The sequence below is a fragment of the Talpa europaea genome (genome assembly GCF_964194135.1).
Source record: "Talpa europaea genome assembly, chromosome: 3".
In the NCBI taxonomy this organism is placed as follows: Eukaryota; Metazoa; Chordata; class Mammalia; order Eulipotyphla; family Talpidae; genus Talpa; species Talpa europaea.
This window is the reverse complement of record NC_140069.1, coordinates 127,872,755-127,898,071: the sequence shown is the minus strand read 5'-3', so window position 1 is coordinate 127,898,071 and position 25,317 is coordinate 127,872,755. Positions and strand designations below refer to the sequence as shown.

General features: G+C 35.7%; 1 protein-coding gene across 1 annotated transcript in view; it reads right to left on the bottom strand.

Annotated features, from left to right (window-relative positions):
- KCND2 (potassium voltage-gated channel subfamily D member 2) overlaps positions 1-25,317 on the bottom strand; it is a gene marked incomplete at both ends in the record, with an annotated part of 440,203 nt that overhangs the window by 184,944 nt on the left and 229,942 nt on the right. The gene's annotated exons all lie outside the window — the stretch shown is intronic.

The following is a 25,317-nucleotide window of genomic DNA, read 5'->3' as shown; positions in this document are numbered from 1 at the left end:
AAATACAGGCCATTACCTCTGACATCCTTATCCTTATCACCAACCTATATGCACTGCTGCATTGACAGGGCTGGAAATGTGTTCAAGTGTTGTGAGCCACTGGCAAATCTGATTTTCAAAACAGAGATCATTACTCTCCTGACTTATTGGGATCCACTGAAAGGCAGAGACAGGCCAGATCATCGCCATTTGCTATTCTTTTATCAAAATATTAGGAATAAGTATTTTGAATAAGTTGTATGTATTTTGGATAAGTTGTTTTATATTTTAGTTATGCATTTTTTTTTAATTTCTTGAGCAATGTCTACATGGTCAGCTCAGTTAAAGGCTAACGCTGGATTCAGAAATCAATGACCTTTGAGCTATAATAGCTTGCTAGTCTAAGGAAGATTTATTTCAAATTTGATTTTCTTTTCCTTTTTTTTTTTTTTTGGTAACAACAGTTGCTGAATGAGAGGTTAGAACATGTTCTTCATTTATTTTCAGAATGACATTTTTTTTCTGTAACTCTGAGTATTTTTAAAAACTGCTTTAACACCAATAACTTCTATCTTGTTTTCAAAGTCATACTTGCTAAACCCTAGATTTTATTTCCTGTGTGTCAATTCTATGCTTGTTGATGTGTAAGCTATAAACTAAGGGTGGCAAGATTATCTACACAGATTATACCTGAGATTTAAATCAGATCAATGAGAAAAACTTAAAAACAGAAATGTTGTTTTATCATAGGAACTATTCCAAGTCTTTCCCCTTAACAACATTCACTGTTGTGTTGGTAAGTAGTTTATCTTAAAGAATAAAGCCTTATACAACCCGGAAAGGAGTTTTTAACTCATGTGATTTAAATAAGGAAAACCTTTTTCGATTTAATCCCCATCTTGTTGTTTATTTAACAATTGTAAGACATACTTTAATACTAAAATGTTCACTCTTTTATCTGCTGTGTAGTTTACTAGTATTTTTTATGAGATCTGGCTTAACTTCAATGAGGATAGATTAGGAAGATGGATATCTACCTTGTTGTCCAATTGTCCTTTCTCATTTTCACGGCCTGACTTTTTGCAGTTGTAGACACACAGAAATGCAGAGATGGATGGGGGAGAAGTAGGAGTAATTTTTGCACATAATGACAGCATGAATCAAGTTACGTTTGCAAGGCACTTTTCCTTTCAAAAATGTGTCTAGGATTAGAATCTAAATACTTAGTTTTTACCTATGGCAACATTTGATTTGATATATAAGGGAGGAAAATAAGGAAGGAATTTATATAAATATAAAAACACTCTAAAGTAGTTTTCAGAACAATGAAGGAGTGCTAGTATTCAATATTCTCAGAAGCTTTCCCTAAGTAGGAGTTATTTCCATGTTCTGATATTCAGACTTATTCTTATTTCCAAGGTAACTTAGGTAATTCTCAGGCAACCTAGATGGAATAGATCTTACTATCTTTTCTCACTTGATTTCCTAAGTAAGCCTGGTAATTTTGAATTCCAACTTTGATGAATTAGCTATTTCTCTCACTGAACAACCAAATGAACAAAAGTCATTAAAATGAGTTGATGGGAACATGTATAATTATTAGCAAGGACAGGAATGAAGGGGAGCAAAATCTGACCTGAGAATTTGATCCTGGTATTGTCAAATGGCTATGGCTGCTGGAGTCATAATTCATATATTTTTTTAAGATGTTCAACTCATTGCAAAGTCAAGGTCAAATGACTGCTGCAAACTTTTGGTTGGTCCTAACCTTTTAAGAAAATGTTTCCAAATACCGTGGTTGCATCTGGTTATGAATGTCTACAAATTTAAAAGCTTTCCTTAGATCAGTTTGAACTTACAATAGAACAGTAAGATATCTTAATGATGATACAGCTCTTTATAATTACATTTTTGTGTAAAATAATAAAGCACAAATCTAAATTAAATGACATTCTTGCTCAAGGTTGAGCCAATTATGTAATAAATCCAGGCAGGGACTACAGTTAGATTTCCTGCTAATGCTCTCAGCTGTAAGTTTTCTTTCTTTCCTGATTCTTACTATTAGTATTAGTACTAATAGTATTAGTACTATTCTTACTAATAGTATATGCTATTAGTATTTATTATAAGTTGCCTTAATATAGGTCATTATCCTTTTAAGAAATTTTTTTTTTTCTACAACATGCTCCTGCCTCAATCAAAACTCACTTTTTTGGGAGTAGCCAGTTAGAGAATTCAACATTTCCATATGAAATCAGCATTTTTATTTGTCAAAACTCACAATTTAAATGGGTCACTGAAGTAGACAGCAGTCCCTAATAGTTTATTTCTCAGGTGTCATGTGATCACCACAACTCTTTGCCCATTCTCTTGTGTTTCTGATTTGTTGGATAGTCTGGTGGTCTTCTCCAGCTAGCTACATATATTTAATCAAAAAGCTCCTGCAAGATCACACATTTTTAGGAGACGATAATTAACTGAAACACAAGTTCTTATCAGAAATGAATAGGAGTTGGAAGTGTCCAACAATATTTATCATTCAGAAGGCTGAATGACTAAGAAAACAACCTCCTGACTTTGCAAATTAGACATTTAGAATGGACACTGCGAACTCCTGGCATAAGATGAAAGAGAAAATAAAAAGGACATTTTGAGAATTGATAGGGTTTTCAAATAAGGGATACAACTAAATGAAAGAATTTAGTTGTTTTTCAAGTTCATAGATTGGCTATGATTTCTACCACAAGACCGTATTACTGTAGAGCAGAAAAATACAGTGTTTTAAAATCTAACCCTATTCCAATTTCTGTTATAATACTTAGTTTTTTTAAGATTTATTTATTTATGCATACAAAAACTGGGGTACAGGCCAGAGTTACAGGGGGTGAGAGGATTCACCAGAGACAGAGTGGGGAACAGAACAGGTGGACTAATTGAAATACACTGCTGAGGGCAGCGGCGGGCGAGATGGGAGAGGTCTGCTGCGCCCTGGGTTAGCTCCCTGGTCAGGGATCGAACTCATGCCCCAGTGGCTGCCAATGCTTCATAGTGCTGAGACTTAACCCTTTGCACCACCAGGGAGGTCCCATACTTAGTTGTTCTTTAGGCAACTGAACACATTACTTCATCTATCAGAACCTCATTTTCCTCATCTGTGAAACAGGGTTTGTATCCTCTTCATCTTCCCCTCTCTTAAAGCAGGAAGTGGCTAGTCTTTGTTGAATCAGAGAAGGGTATATAATAGGAGGACAACTGGAGAAGACAAAGAAAGTCTTACTCTACTGGAGAAAGATTAGGAAATCCTGGAGGGAATGAAATTGAACTTAAGAGCAGATAGAAAAAGTGGCCAGAGAGGGGAGTGGCTAGAGCAGAAAGACCTACACTGGAAGAACAAAATGCTTTGCAAAGAACATTGCTTAGATTATTCAAAACAATGTCTGTGACACATGCCATGGAAACCAGCTATATTCTTTCAGAAAACTTCAGTGAGTAGCTGTAATAATTTTCAATACTCCGAGAGACTAGTGTGAGTGGCATGTGTGTGTGCGTGCTTGCCGATCTTACACTTTTCTGGATGAAAAATTATCAAAATTGTCTTTGATCAAGAGCAAGTAGGGTCAAATGACCCAGTTAGCAGAAATAATCCTTGCCTTGCTGTACTGCTCTAACAGTAAGAATTATTTATTATACTTTCTGACACAAAGCAAGTGAGCAATAAATAGTATCTATTTGTTGCATCCTAATGCAGAGCTGTTACAACAGACATCATTTCAATATCAACCATGCTGCCCAAGTCTTGTGCTCAGGCATCTAAATTATATCAGATGCTAACAACAGATTACTGGAAAAGGTAAACATGTCTGTACTATTATTCATTATTATTTAGGAATAAAACTATTCCATGGACTCCTGCGGGGGTTAAATGCTGACAGAATACATTTCACTGAAAAACAAAACAGGACCTCCCTAGTGACCAAGGGGTTAAATATCAGCACTTTCACCACTATGGCTCCCCTCAAGTGCTTGAGTTCTATCTCTGACCAGGGAGCTAACCCGCACATGGCACAGCAGACCTTCCCTGTCTGGCCCGCTGCTCCCCTCAGCAGTATATTTCAGTAGATTCGCCTGTTCTGCTCCCCACTCTGTCTCTGGTGAATCCTCACCCTTCCCCCCACACCTCTGGCCTCCACCCCAGTTCTTATATGCAAAAATAAATAAATCTTAAAAAACAAACAAAAAACAAAACAGACATGCTGAGTGAATCGAACATAGGAGGGATCTTAGGCATTTCAATTAAGAACAACTTTAGCATTAGGTCTCATTCAGCTAATGTTGCCTTGCTAGAAGTAGGAATGCTTAACAGGGTAGTTAACTTTGTACAGTTATGCAGAATCAGTACATTAGAAATCCTGCACTATCTAAGGAGAGAAACATTCCTTTCAAATTGCTTTACCCTAACAAGATAATTAGCCAAGTGAATAGTGTCAAGTGTTGTGACCGTTTCTCTAAAAAACAGATATAAAACTAATTCAACAAAACTTAAAAGGTGTTGACAGTTGAAAGTGAAATAAAATTCCCCAACATATGGTACATGCTTACTGCAATGAATTTGAATCTCTCGTTCAATATATTAATATCATTGTTTAATGACTAACATTAACACTGTCTCGATTATTTATTGCCTTTCAAACTGGAGTGCTAGATCCCAAGGATTTGAAATTTCAGGTTCTATTTCTAGCTCCACTAATTCACCAACTTGTTAAAAAATAATTGATCCATGATCCTGATACCAAAGCATTTAAAAATATTTAATAAAATAAGTCACAGAAACATCTCATTAAACCAATAAATGATTTTAAAATTGTATATGTATTTAAGGTAAACATTCCTAGTAGATCTATTCCTTCATCATAAAGAAAGATGTTGAATAGAAGACTCAATATGACACTGGTTATGAAATATTTTCCAATTGCCCTAGATGCCTGTGAATTTATTATCAAGTATACATATATACATATATTTTGATGATTAATGACATTATATGGCTCATTTCTCTTTCCTCCTGACCAGGCAAATCATCACACCATGTTTATGCAAACCACTGAGGCCAGGAGTCTCATCCTATTTCCAGATCATCTGGTGCTTCTAGGCATATGGCCAAAGACAGCTTGAAAGTTAGCAGAATATGGTCTGTCTTAGTAGCCACCAACTGAAAGGTCTTATGTGCTTAGAGAATACAAGCCTCATTTATGAGCTCAGAAAATACTCTTCTAAATCGGAGATTCTAGAAAGTGCACTTGTAAGCATTCTGATCATTCTATATTTCATGAGTTCTTATGGCAGCAACATTTTGTGGAGGTAGATAATATAGATAATATAGTCTATATTCTGGTCTGTATAGGAAAATATTTCCCCCTTTATCATCAGGATAAATGTATTTACTCAGAATACCTCTCTTTTATAAAGTTTCCTCAGTGGTGATTTTGATGATGAACCTGATTTGTGGACAATGGATCCCATTTATATAGTGGTACTCAAGAAGCTTGGGTTCTCCCCCCAAAAAAACCCATTTTACATTGAGAGAAGACCAGAAATAGAAGTACAGGTTTGAAAATATAATATCAAAATAAAGAGCACTTTTAAGACTGCTGAATCTACTAATAAGTGGCATATTTATTTCTTTGCTCATTTTTCCAGTAATCAAACTATGTTTAAAAACTACTAGGGCCTCCCTGGTGGTGAAAGGGGTTAAGACACAACCTATGAAGCTGTCTGCAGCCACTGCAGTATGAGTTCAATCCCCGGCCAGGGAGCTACCTATATGGCGCGGCAGACCTCTGTCTCACCTGCTGCTCCCCTCAGCAGTGTATTTCAGTTAGTCTGCCTGTTCTGCTCCCCACTCTGTCTCTGGTGAATCCTCTCATTCCCTCCCCCCTCTGGCCTGGACCCCAGTTCTTATATGTATGATATATATAAATTAAAAAAAAAAACTTACAAAAAACTACTAGGAAGGAAAACAGAAATAGAACACAGACTAAGTAGAAAGAGGATAAATGAAAAATATCATTCTATTGATAAGTACCACCATTCTGAATTATTTGTAATAAAAAAGAACAAAATGATTTTCAGTGAGTCTAGGAAAGAGTACAAAGGAATAATCAGGTCACTTTGAAACCATCTAGTCAGTAAGTTAACCTTTTAGTTCTTATGAAATATTTTTGAGCTGTATGAACAGACTAAACAAATTCAGCAACCACTCAGCAATAAAGATTGTTACATTTCTCTTTTTAGTGAACAGAGTCAATCCCATTCAAGAAAATCAGTCAAGAAATGCAACATATTATCTTGATGAACTTGATTATTATTTTGATTGACATATCTACTACGGTGGTTGAAAGTTATCCCTATAGACAAAAGATTCCTCATTGGAGGCAGCTTTATTGGATACAACTTGTCCTCTTGTTGACCTGCTTAAGAAGTATTTGAAATTTGAGCATTATTCTATATATGAACAGTTAAGCCTTTGGCTTCATCCAAATGTCTGGAGCTCTAATTAAGAAAAATTTTAATGTCATTCCAAAATTTTGACATGTTTTAAAAATATTGTCAGAGCAAGTATAGCAACAAGGCATAAGAAAAAGTTGCTATATATGTGTCCTCCCAAACCAGTTGGAGAATATTTAAGTAACTATATAAATATAAGAAACTTATAGTCCATATGAGAAATACATCATAAATGTACAAATCAATCAAAGCTACAAATCTATATAAAAATAGGACCATTTATAGAGATAGCCTTTAAGAGATTCTGACAACTTAATGTCATTGAGTAAGCTTAAATAGCATTCTATAACCCCTACAGCTGAAACATTTTACAACATTTCCATTTGAATCTTTAGTTTTTTATTTTCTAATTCCCAGTCTATCAAGTTTAATGTGATGGAGGCTCACTCTTGTAGAAGAAAAGCTCTTCAAGAGAGAATCAAGTCCCCATCTTTCCTTATTTTCAGCTCTTCTTCCCTATCTCTGGACTGTCACACATCATTGAGTTGTGATATTAAAACCTCAGAGTAAAAGGGATGTCTAGCTGTTCCAGATATTTTCTATCAGTGGGCTCCATATTGGGTGGCGCTTGAGTCCACATTCTTAGGAATTACATGGGGAATGCCAGTTAGCAACTCTGAGACCCTGGATTTCCAATCTTTCTTCCATCGTTCTGCTACCCCCATTCAGTGATTTCTTTTCTTTTAAGATTTATTTATATATGCATACAAGAACTTGCATCAGGCCAGAAGTGTGGGAGGTAAGAATATTCACCAGAGACAGAGTGGGGAGCAGAACAGGAGGATCTACTGAAACACACTGCTGAGGGGAGCGGCAGACAAGACAGGAGAGGTCTGGTTTGCCATTGTGGGTCAGGTTCCTGGCCGGGGATTTTGAACTTGTGCTGGAGTGGCTGCCAATAGCTTCACAGCACTGAGAATTAACCCCTTGAGCCACCAGGTAGGCCCTGGGTGACCCTGCTTTTCTACCAAATGTTTCACAGACATCATAGCCCTGCAAGGAATCAGCAAATGGATAAGCCCCACAGGTCTCTTCAGAAGTGACTTTGGCTCCATGGATTTGGAGGTTTTTGGCAACCAAATCCAGATAGCTGCCATAGTTGTCCCTGAACACACATGGCAAATATGCAAATTAACTTAAATAGTGATCTTATGAGAAAGTATCAAGACATATACATGTATCTATAATATCTATTAATTGATAATCTCTATATTTGGCATTCTGGTAATAATCTCCCTTTCATGTCCTGGCCTGATGCATTATATAGGTATTCATCTGCCTATAAAATATTAAATTGATATACCATTGACATATTACTTATAATTAATATTACATATAATTATTGTCTGTTTAAAAATTATTTAAATGGCTGACTACCCTAGCTAGTGGCCACATTACCTGATGTTTCTAGCACAAATATGAATGAATGAAAAAATTAGTAAACTGTATTTTCTTTTCAAGTGTCTTTTAGCTGTGCCGCATGCATACATGCACACTCACAAGCACACTCACACACGCACACACTGAAGTATTTCAGCATATGGGCCATCCTGAAGGATCTTCTGGGATCATGGACTATCTCCAGCTGGATACCTCCAACCTGCTGTGGACAGCACATTAATTTATTTCCCATAATCATGTATGAATTTTAGAATGGTGGCCTTACTTGTCAAATACACTAATATTAACATATTTTGTTAGAAATGATAAGAACCAGAAATTTAAATAGCCTTATTAAAATCTAAAACATTGGAAAAATAACCTTTGTGAATGCTACTTTGTGAGAAGCATGTTAAAGTAGTGTCAGCTTTCCAATAACCTGTATTTTCTTAGGAAAATGATACACCCTCCGCGGCCTCAGTTTCTTCCTTTAGGATGAAGATTTTGTAGCATGTGAACTTTCTATTACCTTCAAACTGTAAAATAAACTTTACTAAAAATAAATGACATGTCCTTATCAATATGTGGCAAATAACATCTATTAAATTCAGGCTTGCAAAAGAGTCTGCCAGGAGTTACATATTTTTTTTTTTTTTATGAATCCAGGAAGTGTAATGATACAGTAGAGAGCAAAATAATATTGAACTATTTTGGACCCAAAGTATACAAATCAGCAAAAGTAAACTTGCATTGTTGAACTATGTATGTCAGATGAGAAAAGCACATGGAACATTATATATTGTTATTTGTGAAAGAGAATAATGACTGAAATAAGCCATGTGCTAGTCATAGCAGAATGAAGACTTCCAATGGATATAGAACAGCCTGTAATTCTCCAAGAGATTACTATAATAGTAAGGTTTTATTGAGATTCATCCACTTTCTCTCATATTTATTGAGACATGTATTTCAACTGTATTTGTAGCAGTTAGAACTCTTTAAGATCAAAGACTACGCATAAAACACAATCTTGCAGGAGTGATAGATGAAATGACTTTCTAGATTATATTCTTCTTTAACCAGCACACTTTCCATTTAAAGAATATTATATACCAAAGATCAAAAATGATTTCTTTTATCACTCTACTTGATGTGATATGTGGAGTATTTCCTATAAACATTAAAGGGTACTTTATAGCGGATAGCCCAAATCACACTTTAAAATTTAAATAGCCTTTTTATTTTAGAATAAAGTTAGATTTACAGAAAAGTTACAAATATCACACAGAGAGTTGCTATAGACCCATTGTTAACAACGTGTATTACCATATCACATTGTTACAAATAAGAAACCAATATAGGCACATTGCTATTAACTAAAGTCCACAGTTTGCTCAGATTTAATTAGTTTCCTTCCTCTAATGTCTAATCTTTGTTCCAGGATCCCATCCAGTATTCTATGTTGTAATTAGTCATCAAGTAGCCTTAGTTTCTTCTTTATGGGGGCAATTTCTCAGATTGTCCTTATTTAATTAACCTGGACACTTTTGAGGACTATTAATTGGGTATTTTGTAGAAAGACACTCTAGTTTGTTTTGTCTGTTTTTCTTGTGGTTAAACTTTAGTCAGGCATTTGGGAAGAAAGACCACAGAGGAAATGTGCCATTCTGATCACATCATTTAATGGTATAGGTAATCAATAAGACATATACTGATGATGTTAACTAGACCAGGTAGCTAAGGTAGTACTTTTCAGGTCTCTCCAATGTAAAATTATTCCATGCTCCCTCCACACTTTACTCTTAGGAAGCAAGTCACTAAATATAGTGTATACTCAGGAGGTGAGAGTTACATTTCACCTCTTGAGTAGAAAGAAACTTCATACATTATTTAGACATTTTCTGTAGAAGAGAATCATACAAGACATTTCTGATACTCACTTTTCAGACTATCATGGGATGTTGTCAAACAAAACAGAATTTTTTCAAAATTCGTGAACTATGGATGATCTAGTATAACAGGGAGCTGGAGAATTCTCTTGGCCAGGCAGTTTCAATTTGATAGCTGAGATAACTGTCAATCTGTCTTAGAAAAAGTCACTGTCAAAAGAATATCATTATTTATTCTGTACCAGTCATAATTTAACTAGGATCATATTAAGCATTTGATATTCAATATATTAATTCTTTTTTATGTAATGGGGCTCAGGGATCACGAAGAGAAGTCTTTGGAAACATTTATATGTAAAGATGGAGGGGGTGATGGAATGGTCTGGGCAAGAAGTAAGAATAGAATGTTACAGCTCCAGTTATTCAGTTAATATGACCTATGTTTGTTGACCGTAACACTGATATATTTCTTATTTATCTGGACATGTGGAGATATTTCCCAATCATGGACATGTGCTGGTTTAAAAGAAATTATTTTCAACTATTAATAATGGAATAATATAAGTTCACATACATGGATGTCATTAACACCTAAATCTGTCAAGGACGTTTGAGCTAGATGCAGGATATTTACCCTGTTGGTTGAATCACATTCCTTATACCTAGGAAATATAATTTAAAAAATGTGTACCCGAAGGGCCTCCCTGATGGTGAGGGCTTAAAGTCTCAGCTCTATCAAGCTATCACCAGCCGCTGTGGCATGAGTTCGAAGCTCACTCACATGGCACAGCAGACCTCCCCTGTCTCACCTGCTGCTCCCCTCAGCAGTGTATTTTAGTATATCTACCTGTTCTGCTCCCCACTCTGTCTCTGGTGAATCCTCTCACCCCCTACATCTCTGGCCTGCACCCCAGCTCTTGTATGCATAAATAAATAAATCTTTAAAAAATAGCCTTAAAAAATTTGTATCCCAAATCCGACATTAAGAGACACATTAAAAGTACAAAAAATGCCATGAGTATCTACAGACAGAATAATCCCTGAAAGGTTATGACTGTTTCAAAGAAGTAAACTGTGAGCTGGATCTTGAAAGCATTACAACTTTGACGAAAAATGAGAATGTCCACAGTACCTCCAGATCAGAAGGTAGACCTAATTGGCTGGAATAGTTTTCAGACAACAGGGAGGTAAGAAAAATGGGCCTCCCTGGTGGTGCAAGGGGTTGAGCGCCTCACTATGAAGCAATCTACAGCCTCTGTAGCATGAGTTCAATCCCTGACCAACCAGGGAGCAACCCACATGGCACAGCAGACCTCTCCTGTCTTGTCTGCTGCTCCCCTCAGCAGTGTACTTCGGTCAGTCTGCCTGTTCTGTTCCCCACTCTGTCTCTGGTGAATCCTCTGATCCCCCACATCTCTGGCCTTTACCCCAGCTCTTGTATGCATAAATAAATGTCTTTTAAAAAAAGAAAAATGATTGGAAAGCGGAGAAGTGAAGTAGATTTTCAAATCCTTGAATTCAAGGTGAAATAATTTGTAAATGGGTTAAGACTGAAGGGATTAAAGATGAGCAGTGATTTATTTAAATATTGTGAAAACTAGCTTTGCTAATGTTAAAATAAAAGATATTTACTGGAAATATCTAAAATTCAGGAACACAAGAGGAAGAGGGTCAAATCATTTGCCATCTTTCTAGGAGAGAAGTACTATAAACATTTGCTTTATATCCTTTCAGAGATGTTTGTTATATGCATTTGTTGTATGTTTTTATACATACATTTATGCTTCCTAAGATATTATGTTAATATGGTTATATACTAATATCCTATATTCATTTTATATTGCTCCATGAATATTTTTTCCTGTCATGAGTCTATTCATAATCATTTTAAATTCTGTCTTAAATATGACTCATGTAAAATAACATATATTAATAACATATAATAATAAAATAACATATAATAATATATGACATATTTGTGTGATTTATTCATTTGTTTATATTCATAATTGATAAATTTCCTTTCTTTTTTTTCATTATGTTTTTCCTATTATTTTATGCTTCTTTTCTATCATTCCTCACTGCCCTCTAGTAAACTTGTTTACCTTTGGTTTTGTAGTAATTTAAAAGGAATACCTAATTTTTTAAAATTTGATTTGGTGGGCACTTGCACATTTTGTTGTTAGTACTTAATTCTGAGTTCTTCAAAATATTTAAGTCACATTACAACTAATTACATGACATATTTTTTATTAGATGAACATAAGATTTTGGAAAAGGATTTTATAACATTTCAATATCAATGGTTTTATTAGGATAGTAAAAGTATTTAGCTCATGCTTAAATGATTATATGGTGTATTGTCTATACTTTAAAACTTGTTTGGATGTGAGCTTATTTATTTATTTCTATGTAATCCTGCCCCATGCTCACAGGTATTGATTTTTTTTAAAGAGTGATGATGTGCATCTTTTTAATTTGAAAGGAATAATAATTATGTGCTGAAATCACAGAGGAAATTTCAGAATAGAAATTGACATTAGTACAATCACTGCATAGATTTAGCAAGAATTTTCCTTGATTTTTTTGAAAATAAATTTCAAAAATATGACTTAATCTCCACTGATCATACATAGAGAATTCTGTTTGATATGCCTTTGGGAGAGTTAAGCTGAACTCAGAGGAAAGATTTGAAGCTTGAGGTTTAAGATTTGTGCAAAATTTAAAGCCTTAAGGCTGGATAAAAGAGGATTAAAGAGAGACAAAGCCGAAAATGAAATAGCTGCAGAACTCTAGCATTTCTTAGGTAGAGGAAGAAGAACCAAGAATGAGACTAAAGGAGTAGCTGGCCCAATAGGGCAAAACCCAGAACACTGTTAAGGAGTGGAAGCCAAGTATACATAGCGTCTTAGAAAGGACATAGTATTTAATTTTGTCAAAAGGAGCTATTAAGTAGAACAAAGGCTGAGAATTGACTACTGCTGTAAGCAGAATGAATGTTAATGTTACAGAAAAGAGAATTTTTGAAGGAGAGTGGGCTTGACAGTCTGGTTGCAAAAAATCAAGAAAGCCATAAAAAATTTCTTTTTAGTGGCCTGTCTGTAACAGGTGGTGGCTGGAGAGGGATATTTGATCAAGTCAGGTTTTGTTTTTTGTTTTTTTTTAAGATGGGGATATTACATAAAGTTTGTATGCTGATGAAGATGATCAATATGTGTAGGTGAAAGAATAAATTACAAGAGCAAGGACTTTGCAAGAGAAGGGTCAGGATGCAGCCAAAGTGGCAAGAATTTAGTAGCATCAGGGTCACTTTATCCATTGAAATAGGAGCAAAGAGAAGGACATCAGTGAAGGTAAAGGTAGATCAGCAGATTTTGTGGGGGAAGAATTAGAGGCTATTATCTGATGGCTTTTAAAAAAATATTTATTTTATTTATGCATCCAAGAACTGGGGTACAGGCCAGGGGTGGGGGGTAAGAGGATTAACCAGAGATAAAGTAGGGAGCAGAACAGGTGGATTAACTAAAATACACTGCTGAGGGGAGCAGCAGGTAAGACAGGAGAGGTCTGCTGCACCATGAGGGTCAGCTTCCTGGTGGGGGATTGAACTCAGTGCTGGAGTGGCTGCTTGATATCTTCATTGTGTTGAGTCTTAACCCCCTGCACCACAGGAGACCCACCATCTGATTGCTTTTTATAAGAGATACAAAAATGAAGGTAATCAGCTGAGACAGGATTGAAGAGGAGACACTTGAGGTTTGAGGAGAAAATAGGTATTAAATATTTCTATCAGAATGTGGGAGCATGAGTTGACTATGAAAATGAAGTAGAAATCCTGGACTGTACTGAGTCTTAAATCTGTGACAATAAACTTAGCATCAGTTCAGTACAACTGTTGGTTTTCTCAACTATGAGCAGATTCTTGGATGCTGGTTCGCAATCGGAGAGGGCTGGGTTTGAAAGGTGAATTCAATAAGGAAAAACACAGACAAAGAACATGAAGGAGTATGCAAGAGAGTACAATTATGATGATGAATCATGTAATCTAACCTGTGTAAAAGGGTAGTGAGTAAGGTTAAGTGCAGGTGAGGGAGAGCAAAAAATTACCAGTGTTGATGAATTATAAGTACTTATGAGACTGGAAATCAGGATAATAGATAAAGCAAGGGAGATGTAATAGGTGGTGGGAAGGACAGAGAATACTTGAAAGTAAGGTTTTAGATACTTCCTATGATGACTGGGATTGTCCAGGTCTAGGGAAAATCTGAAAATGGGTGCACAAGAGAAGATGGTGGAAGACAAGCTTGTAGAAGAGATGACCAAGATTTGAGTGTTAGATGGAAGACTTTCATGGCCTCACCAATGGTGACAAGGAAACAAGTATAGTAGTTACTAAGTTTTCAATGAGCGATGCTTTGGGGAGTGAAGGCAATGCTACTTAGCAGCTTAGAGGACATAAAAATCAGAAACCATATGCTTTGCATAATTTGCTTCAGGAGAGAGAAAAATGGGTTTCTTAGAGAAAACTGGAATAATCAAGGATGTATAACATGATGAAATTAGTCCCAATCACTTCTTAGAGAATGTGAGGGTGGTCTTTGGCATTTTTGTGGTCAGTGGTACTAGATCATAAGGAGTGTGCTACTCAAGTGTAATTGTGAACTGCGTTCAGTCCAACAAAGCAGGTGGCTGGTTTAAAATGGGTTCCAACTTGAGTTAGACAATTGAAAGCTTAGGCACAAGAAAATGACTGCATTTATTAAACTGACTATGAACTAATTCTGATGGTAGGGTGTCTCTTCTCATATTTGGGGATCAGCAGTCTATTTATTTAGGAAAGGCAGTTTTGCTTCTAGCTTAATTTGCTCTTTGGGATTTTACTGACATAGTTGAAATTTAGCCAAGGTAATAGAGCATTTCAAATTCAACTGGAAGAAAAGCAGCTGGAGGGCTGCCATGAAAAGCTTTCTAGAAGAGAAAAACAGGGTGAAGGTGAAATGCCCCAAGTCTATCTGAAATCCTGGCATCTTTTACATTCCAATAATTCAGATACTCAGTATCACTGCTGAATAAGCTACTAAGAGAACATCTTTCTTACTTAGGCTCAAATTTAGACACCATCTTATCTTAAAACTTAATACAACTGGCATTGTGGGAACCAAAGAGAGTCAGGCAGGAGTGGTGGCAGAAAGCAAACCTTGCACTCAGTTTCAAAATGGGTCAATGTGTTTCCAGATATGTAGTCGCTGTAGACATGTGCTGGACGCCACCTTTACAACATGCCTTCGTTGTCCAACCTACCACTACTCAAGGAGGAATAGAACATTTATACAAATACTGTTTTTAGGAGCCATCGATCCATAATATCCACATTTTTTTGCATTAAATCCTTTATTAGTTGCTGGTAGAAAAAAATTGTATGAAGTAATCAGCTTGGAGGTCAATTTGGAAGTTGACAATTTGGAGGTCCTAAAAATTCTGTGGCTTCATTCTTTCCTGTGCCTCATATGTCTATGCATTGCAGAGAACAGTAGTAAATTGAAAGAGGCATTATCATATTTTACTAGGGAAAAAATGATTTCAGTGTGGAACTGAAATATTTTGTAATACTTCAGCTATTCTTATATATAGAAGAGTGTAATTCTATAGGGAAATTTGTATCATCTTTGCGTTTTATTTCTTTGTGGTGGGTTATTTCTATAAAGTTATCCAATCTCTTTTTTTAAGATTTATTTATTTATGCATACAAGAACTGAGGTACAGGCCAGAGGTGCGGGGGTGAGAAGATTCACTAGAGAGAGTGGGGAACAGAACAGGCGGATCTATTGAAATACACTGCTGAGGGGAGCAGCGGGCAAGACAGGAGAGGTCAGCTGTACCATGTGGGTCACCTGCCTGGCCAGGGATCGAACTTGTATTGCAGTTGCTACGGATTGCTTCATAGTGCTGATGCTTAACTGTTCGTGCCACCAGGGAGGCCCCAGGTTACCCAATTTCTGTCCCATGTTCTGGAAAGTGCTAGCTAGTCTGAATATAATAAGATGGAGAGAGGCCAAAGAATAGAAGAGACTGTCTCCTATCTCATTCAGTTTACTTTTAAATGATATAATAACATACATGACCATGAGTTAATTTTTTGTCCCAATCGCATATTTAATTAGATTGATTGAAGAACCCTAAACTAGAATAGCTCATTGCTAAGGGACCTTCCAAAATGTCATCAATTTGTTTTATATAACGAATCCCTTTTAAAACCTCTTCTACATATGTAACAAGTTCTCCTTTCCAATCTGACCTCCAAATCATTCCCCACAGTCAGGAAAAACTGAAAATTTAATTTTATATTGCAATTGAGAGTCTAAATTCTTTGACTGCTGTCATTTTTAAAGAAGCTTTCCTGATCCAATTTAAAGAGCAGTGTTTGTATAAACTACTGTGAAAATCATTCTTCCTTCCCTGAGGGTCTGAGGGTATTGGAACAATGTTTGTCTTTGTAGCAGAAAAGTAATAAAATCACACAGGAAAAGTAAGTATATCTGAATTGTTGTAATACTTCATTGTGTAGCACAGTAACAAAAATCCAAGTTACATTTAAAAAATATATTTATTTTATCACTTTCCACAGTAGGTCAAGGAACTCTGTCATCAAAACAGATGGATAAAAATCCCTGCTCAACTAAGCTGTCTGTGCCTTGGTAACCATTACTTACCCTGTCTCACACATATGCATACATTCATCCATTTTATAAATATGTCCTTATATTTCCTGAGAGTGAGGCTGTTAATATAAAGATGAATTAGTTATTCTCCTGATCCTTAATTAACCAAGGAACCATTGTGGAAGAAAGATACAGATGCATACAATTATAAAACAATGCAGAGTGTATTATGCGCTGCAGTAGAATTTTAAGCAAAGAGCAGGGGCCTCCCTGGTGGCTCAAGGGGTTAAGTCTCAGCACTATGAAGATATCGGCAGCCACTGCAGCATAAGTTCGATTCCCAGCCAGGGAGCTGACCTACATGGCGCAGCAGACCTAGCATGTCGTGCCCACTGCTCCCCTCAGTAGTGTATTTCAGTCAATCCACCTTTTCTGCTCTGCACTCTGTCTCTGGTGAATACTCTCATCACCCACCCTGCCCGAGCACCTCTGGCCCCAGCTCAAAAATAGATAAATCTTTAAGCAAAGAGTAAACAATGCAGGAACACATAGAAAGATGTAAATCTGCCCAAGGAAGAGATTTAAAAAATATTTTAGGAGCAAGTCGCTCACTAAACTGGAACTCAAAAGATGCATAGAGACGCTTAAAACTTTTATAGCTTCTATTGATTATAAAGGCAATCAAGCTATTTGCTCAAGATGGCTGATCGAATATCTTTCCTCTCAAAATCTATGAAGTGGCAGAAAAAATGTAAAAATCAGTCTACTGAAGGACTGTTACGGTTTAACTCTATGGACAAGCCAATTCCTTTCTAATTTCTGTTAGGATGAGGAAGATGTATCTTCAACAGAGGAGCGGAGGGATTTCTAGGAGCTATCACATAGGTAGGAACAAATTGAATACAAAGCCCATCAGAGTTCAGAACCTCAACTCTACACAGGGGGAGGAAATGAGTCCCAACATTATTGAGGTCCCTTGAAGAAAACTAAATAGCCAAAGTTCATAGCCTGGAGGATAAAAATGACAGAGAAAAAAGAAAAGGACCATGGGCATTTTCTGAATCATTTATGTAGAATGAGTTGGAACACTGCAGAAAACCATAGCAAGGCAAACTCAATGCATAAAAAACAATTATTATTAAATAATGAAATCGTCAAATGATAATCGATAAATATTCTAGGGAGTTAAAGGCAAATAAATGTATAAATTGGGGTAGAAATATTTAAGTCATTCACCAAAAACAATGGTTGAATGAATTATAGTGTATTCTTTCTTGGCAATACAATAGGAATTTTATGGGAAAATGATACATACATGAGAGGAAACCATTAGAGTAACATGTATAAAATTATTCCAGATATGATACACATATGATGGCATAGAACATGCATATGTTCTCTCTATATGCTAGTAGATATATTTCTAGAAGTATATATAATAAACTGTAAATAATACAACTTAGAAGACAGCTGTAGAACTGAAAAAGGAAATGGGGGTGGAGCAGAGATGAAAGACAATATACTTGCATTTTTTTACTCTATGCATGGAGTTATTTACTTATTTTACACTGAAAATTAAAAAGTTATTCTAGAAAAGTTGAGAAAATACATAAATCTAGAAAGAGGCATTAAAAGCTATCCACACTCTTATAATCATAAACAAGGAACAGAATCTGGATGCATAAAAATGGGTGAAACCCGTTTTCAGTGAAGGAAACCTCACTTAAATGCTTAAGGAAAACCTGTCTACATACCTCTCCCACCGATGTTGTATTAAATGCACACACCGCTTGCTTTTGCTGGTCTCAATGCAAACCTAGCAATCTCCTCAGTGACGTGGTGTTCCTAAAGCCAGGAATCCTCAGGTCTTGGATATTTTTAGGGATGCCCTTGAGTCAAGTCCAACTAACATGTAAGAAGTCATAAAAATATGACCCTTGAAATGTTTTATTGATTTCCAGGAACAAGGCCCCTAATGACCACTATACTTCACTTGCAATATGTTTTATAGATGTTTTTATGAAAGTTGATTTAATTTCCCTCCATTCACGTGTTCCTGCTAATTGAATCATTTTCCTCAGTTCCCAGAAGACCATAAAATAGGGAATTTATTATATACTGTGTAACAGTATACATTAGGGTAAATATATCGATGTGACTCTTCAGCCAGCGTGTGGTACAGATCTGATAAAGTGCCATTATAATTACTCAATGGGTCTGAAGTACTTCATTACATTATCATGAGCTCTATTGGTTATGAAAGTTAAAATGATCCATTGTTGTTATTATTGAATTAAAGTCAAATATTTTATGTCTCTCAGGTAGAGGCAGGGAACATCACCTTCTTCTCAAAATTGACTGCGGATGGTAATTTGGGAGCAGCTTGCTGACCTTCTAACAATGAATAAAATGTCAATAGAAATTCAAAGACTGAAAAAAATCAGAGTTCCCTACGTTGATAAAAAGTAAAGTGTCCAGCATGAATAGAGTGGCATTAAAAAAATAAGAATAATTATAAACTTAAATGATTTCTACCATGGATAATCATCCAAACTTGATGTTTAATGTTTAAATTAAATCTTTTTTCCTTATAATAAGTTTCATTTGTGAATTAGCTATTTCATTGGCTTATTGGACATATGATATGTTAAAAAAATCAACAAAATATGAAGGTTCTTTGAATTTTCTCAAGTTAAATCTGTTTTCAGGCCTCCCTGGTGGCACAAAGGGTTAAACACGGCACTGTGAAGCTAGCCACAGCCTCTAAAGCAAGTTCAATCCCCAGCTGCCAGGGAGCTACCCACATAGCGCAGCAGACCTCTCCTGTCTTGCCCACGGCTCCCCTCAGCAGTGTATTTCAGTCGATCCACCTGCTCTGCTCCCCACTCTGTCTCTGGTGAATTCTCTCATCCCCCTGCTCCTCTGGGCTGTACCCCAGTTCTTATATGCATAAATAAATAAATCTTTAAAAAAGAGAGAGAAAAAAGAAATTAAATCTGTTTTCTTTGGGGTTGCATGGGATACTGAGCATTATATTTGGAGTCCTTTATTAAGTACAATGAAAATAAAAGAAATAATAAAAAAAACCTTCCATATTAAATTTATGGCAAGATAATCTTTATAGCTTTATATTTTTTACCTTCAGGTATAATCTTCCTTCTGTATATTAGCAGATAACCTCAGGCGAGTTTAATGGAATTACTTTTCCCCAAAGTCACATAAATTTCATAGTTGGGATTCAACCAAACCTTTAATTTAAGATCCACTTCTCCTTCTTCTACACTCTGCCGTTTTTCTTAAATGTGCAATCAATATTGATTAGTTGAATTCTGAATTGAATCAGAATCAGAGAATAATGTCTGGTGAATTGTACATAAAAATTCATGACAGGGAATATATAGATCACACTCCTATGTCAGTCTAGTAAGGAGTGTGACCTGGTAAGGATGCATGGGGTCAAGATAAAAGGCAGTGACTTCTACTCTCTTGAGGGGAAGCTTTCAGAGACTGGGAAATCCCAGGTTTTCTATCACTTTTTAAGACAGAAGATAAAACAGAGAGGAGAAGCAAATTTACTGGGTCAGGGTAAGACTGAGTGCTGGAATAGCACACTTTGGTAACAACAATGTTATCTGCATGGAAAAATTGAAACCATCTCTAAAGGAGAATTCGAACAGGATTGTGTGTGCAGAAACATGTAAGAAGTCTCAACCTGGCCACACTGAGGTAGTATGGCTCACCTGGGCATTCAAGGTAGGATTTCTTTTTCCACTATTAGTATAGCAGATGATTACAGAATAAATAAATGGCATTACATAAGACACATGGTGTTTACTTTCATTAGTTAGTAAAAGATTACATAAGGTTAATGTTGGAGAATTATAGAAGGGTCTAGAGAGATTTGTGAGTCAATTCAAAGTTTGCAAAGGCCTGAATTCACTGAGTGTGTGGCCGCCTGGGGGAAAGGCTGGGATTTCCTGCCAGATACTTAATTGTGCCTTCAGAATTGTAAGCAGGAATTTTGAATTTATTTCACTTACACCAGCTTCTATTACGCTGATTTAAGACTATACAGTCATAGCATCCTGAATACAAGTTAATGCCTTGAAATAAAATAAGAACATTCCCAGAAAGTAAGGTAAGACTTCAGAAACTAATTAAAATTTCAGAGACTCAAAGGTATGTCTCACACCATGGTACATTTTATGACTCTAGCTCAGGGTCTAAAAATCAAAATTTCCATTATGGAGCGCGACGCTTTAAAACTTTCTCCCCAAATCATAGTTTACAGATATAATTTTTAAAGTTTATTCAAGTGGTTAACAAGTTGAGTTTATGCAGGGTAGCAAACAAATTGTGAAGAAGAAATAAGTAGATGACACAGACCCTGAGAATTTTATCACATGTAAAGCTAACAGGGATATCAATAGTAACTAACACAAGATAGAAGACATTTAGCCTCAAACATAATTCAAGAGTAAATAATCATACTTCCTTAATTCAGATGATTAAAGAAGGGAAGCAAGAATAAATGAGGAATGCTAAGTATTTCAAAGAAAGACAAGTTCCAAGTCCCACAAAGGGAAAAAGTCATCAAAGATGGGTACGACTTTGCCGTTCTGATATTGAATACTCTCTGAACAGAGTGAACTTAATTAATTATCCCTTAGGATAATTTGGTATCCCAAGCTAGTGAACTCAAGCAATTTGTGGGCAAGAAATCATCTTTTATGAGTATTTTAAGTTTCATAAAACATGCATCAGGATATTGACAAATCCCAGTATTATAAGAATTAAGAACTGAACTGAAATTGTCAGAATAAATGAATAAAGTACAGGTGAGATAAAATATCCATAACTTTATTATATTTGTTCACATACTTAGTAATTTGCAAAATTCAGCAATTGTCTCCTTGTCATTAGTGTGAATTAACAAAGCTCTACCGTGATAGCAGTTATGATGGTAATTATGGAAAATGAAATTACATTTCTAAACAAATGAAGGTTATGTTCACATTTAGTACTGCCTAAAGACCAAGTGTCAAAGGAAAAACATTTAAATGATGTATTTCAAAAGCGGGCAAGGAATTGAAGCAAAAACTTCTGAAGCAATGTAATCATTGTGCATTTTATTTTACTATCAGGTTGTACACCTATATCCGCTGTATTATTTCCAGTACATTTGATATCTCTCTTTTACTCCGCATTTTTTAGGACATTTGCTGGCTCTTTAATATTTGAAATTTTAAAATATTGCTTTTCAAATCTCATTCCTCTTGATTCAACAATCCTGACTTACAAAATTTTCTACTTCTCATGGAAATGTTTCAAAATGTTGAATTGGTAAACTCTGGCCTATGATTATTTTTTGTAAATATCATAATAACTTTAGAAAAATCTATATAACCCTCAAGTGGTCCCTGTAAACATAAACAAACATACACAAAGTACTGCACACTCAAATTCATTAGAATTTTAAGCATTTGTTTTCTTAATAAAATGATAAGGCTAACTTGTACTGAAACATCTGTACAACTGTTTAATTATTAAAGGCACACACAGCATTATTTTGTCTCCATGGAATTGTGCACAATACTCTTTAATGGCATAAACACAAAAATAGTTGGAGCAGAATGGTAATGTTAAAGAACAAAGCTTCCAGCAAATGCAGTTATTAGCATTAAAACATGGAAAGAGCACACTGACAATCTGACATATCACACACAAAATGTGATGGGTTCAATTTACTTCAACAAGTAATATTTCATTGCTTATCTTTTAAAAAGTTATTCAATTCTTGGTGATTCAGGGTAAAAAGGTCATTCACTGGTTAATTTTGGAATATAAAAACTGAAGCCAGATTTGACACCATGCAATTGTATGTCCTAGTTCCATGTTGAGATCAGAATGTAATATTGGAGTCCAGTTCATTATTGATTACTTTTCTTAACACCATAGTTAAGTACATACTTAGATTAAATTAAAAACATTTGGGGGGGGCAGGAAACAAAGATGAATAGAGCCTGCACACAGTCCTGCAGGGCTGCTGGTTGTCAGAATTTTGTAGATAGTGTTACAAACATATGGCAGAAATCATGGTCGATAGAGTAAATTTGCTTTCCTCTCTGCAAGTTGAATAAAGGACTATGAAGAACTGCTATTTCCATTGAGTTTTCTGTAGAGGTTTACACATGAGAAAGATCATCTCGCTGTGGGGCACTGTAAATAATTTAGCATGACTGTAGAGTCATGTGGTTCTAAGAACACAGAAAATGAGCGAGGAAACCAAGGAAATGGTCAAGTGATGAAGAGTCCTGAGTAAATACAGTGACCCTATGTCCCAGTGTGCTGAGAACAGTAGCAGTTTATGCTTGTTGTCACATAAGTAATTCTACCAGTGCTTTCTGTCATTCAAAAAGGTGAGATAGTGCTGTGTCCATTCCACTAACTAATAAGCCTTAGGAAAGGTTTGGTTGTTATGCTACATGCAGTGGAAAGCAAAATTCTGGCTTTGCTTAAGAGTCAGAGATGAATAAATCATAGCATTGAAGTTTTAGAACTTTTTTGCCTACAGACATGGACACAATAACTGTAAGAGAAGACAGAAGTACTGGGTTTATGACAAAGTCATGACATATTTTTTCCCTGTTTTACAAGCAAAAATATGTCTTGTTTTTTTCTGACAACCCCATAGTTTGTTTCATAGGAGAAACTACAGAGGTTCCAAAGGAGCCCTGTCATACATCTGGATGAATCAGGGAAGACATTCTGCAAGATCTGACACTTGAGGTGACCTTGAATGAGAGCTGAGGTTTAGGATGCATTCTCTTTGCACCCAAGGATCCAGACAGCTCCAATATGCATATAGAAATAATTACTTATCTTCTTAGTTACTATTTATAAACATTTAAAAACAAATATGATATTATAGAGCACACAATATTGAAATCTTTAAAATTTTAAGGGGCTGGAATTTAAGGTTCATGGAGACTTCAAAGCTACAGTTTTCCACCATAGTATTCTTCATTAGACAGTGAGATTTGTGAAATCTACACATGCTGAAGTCACTTTCTGTATCACCATTTAGAAAAGTACAACTGTGCAGGCAGGGGAAATAAATTAGCATAGATGATTAGGTATATGATTCTACCAAACCAGCTGACAGAGAGGGGGAAACAGTTGTCAACCTTCTGAACTGCGTATCTGGTTGCAAGATTTACAAGTGTTCTTGTCATGCTAAGGTGACTAGGAATTATTCTCCATTCTTTGAATTGTTCCTGCCAATAAATTATTTTTTTTCATAGTAAAGTCTGATACAGTAACTTGTGAAAAAGTTCCAGGTTTATATAATGCTTAATGTAGCATGACTCTAAGCTTTGCCAGGTTGGAGTAGAGGCTATTTGGCTTTCCTCCACTTTCATGTGGCTTTAAATTTTAAATCCACTTATGCACATAACCTGCACCTAACAGGTATTTCCGGGTACCACAGAAGGTGATGGATTGGAGACATTTTGACTCCTTTCATCTGTGTGGTTCACCTATACAGACTTTCTATCTCCAGATGCTTCAATTTAGGCACAAACTAGTGAAAATTACTATAAAATTCTAAATAAGAATAAAAATGACAAGTATATCTAAGTAAGGAAGGCAAGAAGCATTACTGAAAATAGGCAGAAAATAAGAAATCCATTTATGATTTAGTATTTCTATAAAATGAACACTTTACAGAGATTTACTTATTATTCATGAAATCAGCTTTAAATTTACCAGATTTTAGTGACAGAACCAGAGACTGCCAGCAATGTGATTGGCCTAACTTCAGATTAGGAATTTAGAACATAAATAAAGAAGCTGAATATTCATGACTTCTATTTACCCTTTCTGGTCTATCAGGAAAGGACTCCTTGTATTGTTTTTATAACTTCGCTGAATAATCAATTTTTCCAGGAGTTAGAGCTGTGTTTGGAAGTAAAATACTTATATGCAATCATAACAAAGCACATTAGAGTGAATCATTTCTAAAAGCAAGGAGAGGATGAGAAAGACTCGTTTACCCCTCAGCTTTCTTCCAAAGACCACTTTACATATATTATCCCATTGATCTTTCAATATCTCTATCTTGGACTGAGTAACTAAGGTAATTCCCTTAGCTAAAGCCTGAGGAGATTAAGTGATTCACTCAGGGTCATGCTTTTACGTCCTTGGTTAAGTCAGTCTTTGCCTATTCTATTCTAATACTGTCCCCTCTGTCCAACAGGGTAGATTAACTTGGACTTTTGAATAGTGCTTACACAGGACATTTTCTTAAAAATTCAAATGAAACCTAACTTAGAGAACCTTAGCATAAAAAAATTTCACTTAACAACAGGCTGAGAACAAGAAGGGCAAATGGGGGTAAAGAATAGAGGGATTAGGAAGAGTAGCAAGGAAAATCACATTTGGAGGCCCAGAACCCAGGCTGAAATAGGAAGCCAGGAAAGCGTGAGTTGCAACTCTGTGTGTGAAATGCAATGCTAGATCTTATGACTTGAATTCTTAGCATAAAAATAGAGGTGAACAGTTCCCTGAGAAATTACTGGAGGCAATAATTGCCTTCAGGCAACTAAGTAAGTGATGATACAGGACAGAGGGATGGCAAGATTTTCATTAAATAAAAGATATTTCTTTTAATTTACCCAATCTATTATTCTATGATGTTCCACTACAACCTTACAAGTACAGTGCAGGTATGCCTCTGTGTGTGTGTCTGTGTGTGTGTATGTGTGTGTATATGCATGTGTGTTCAAACTATAGACAAACAGATAGGATGTGTTTAGAAAGCAATTTTAATGTTCTAAAAACTTTCA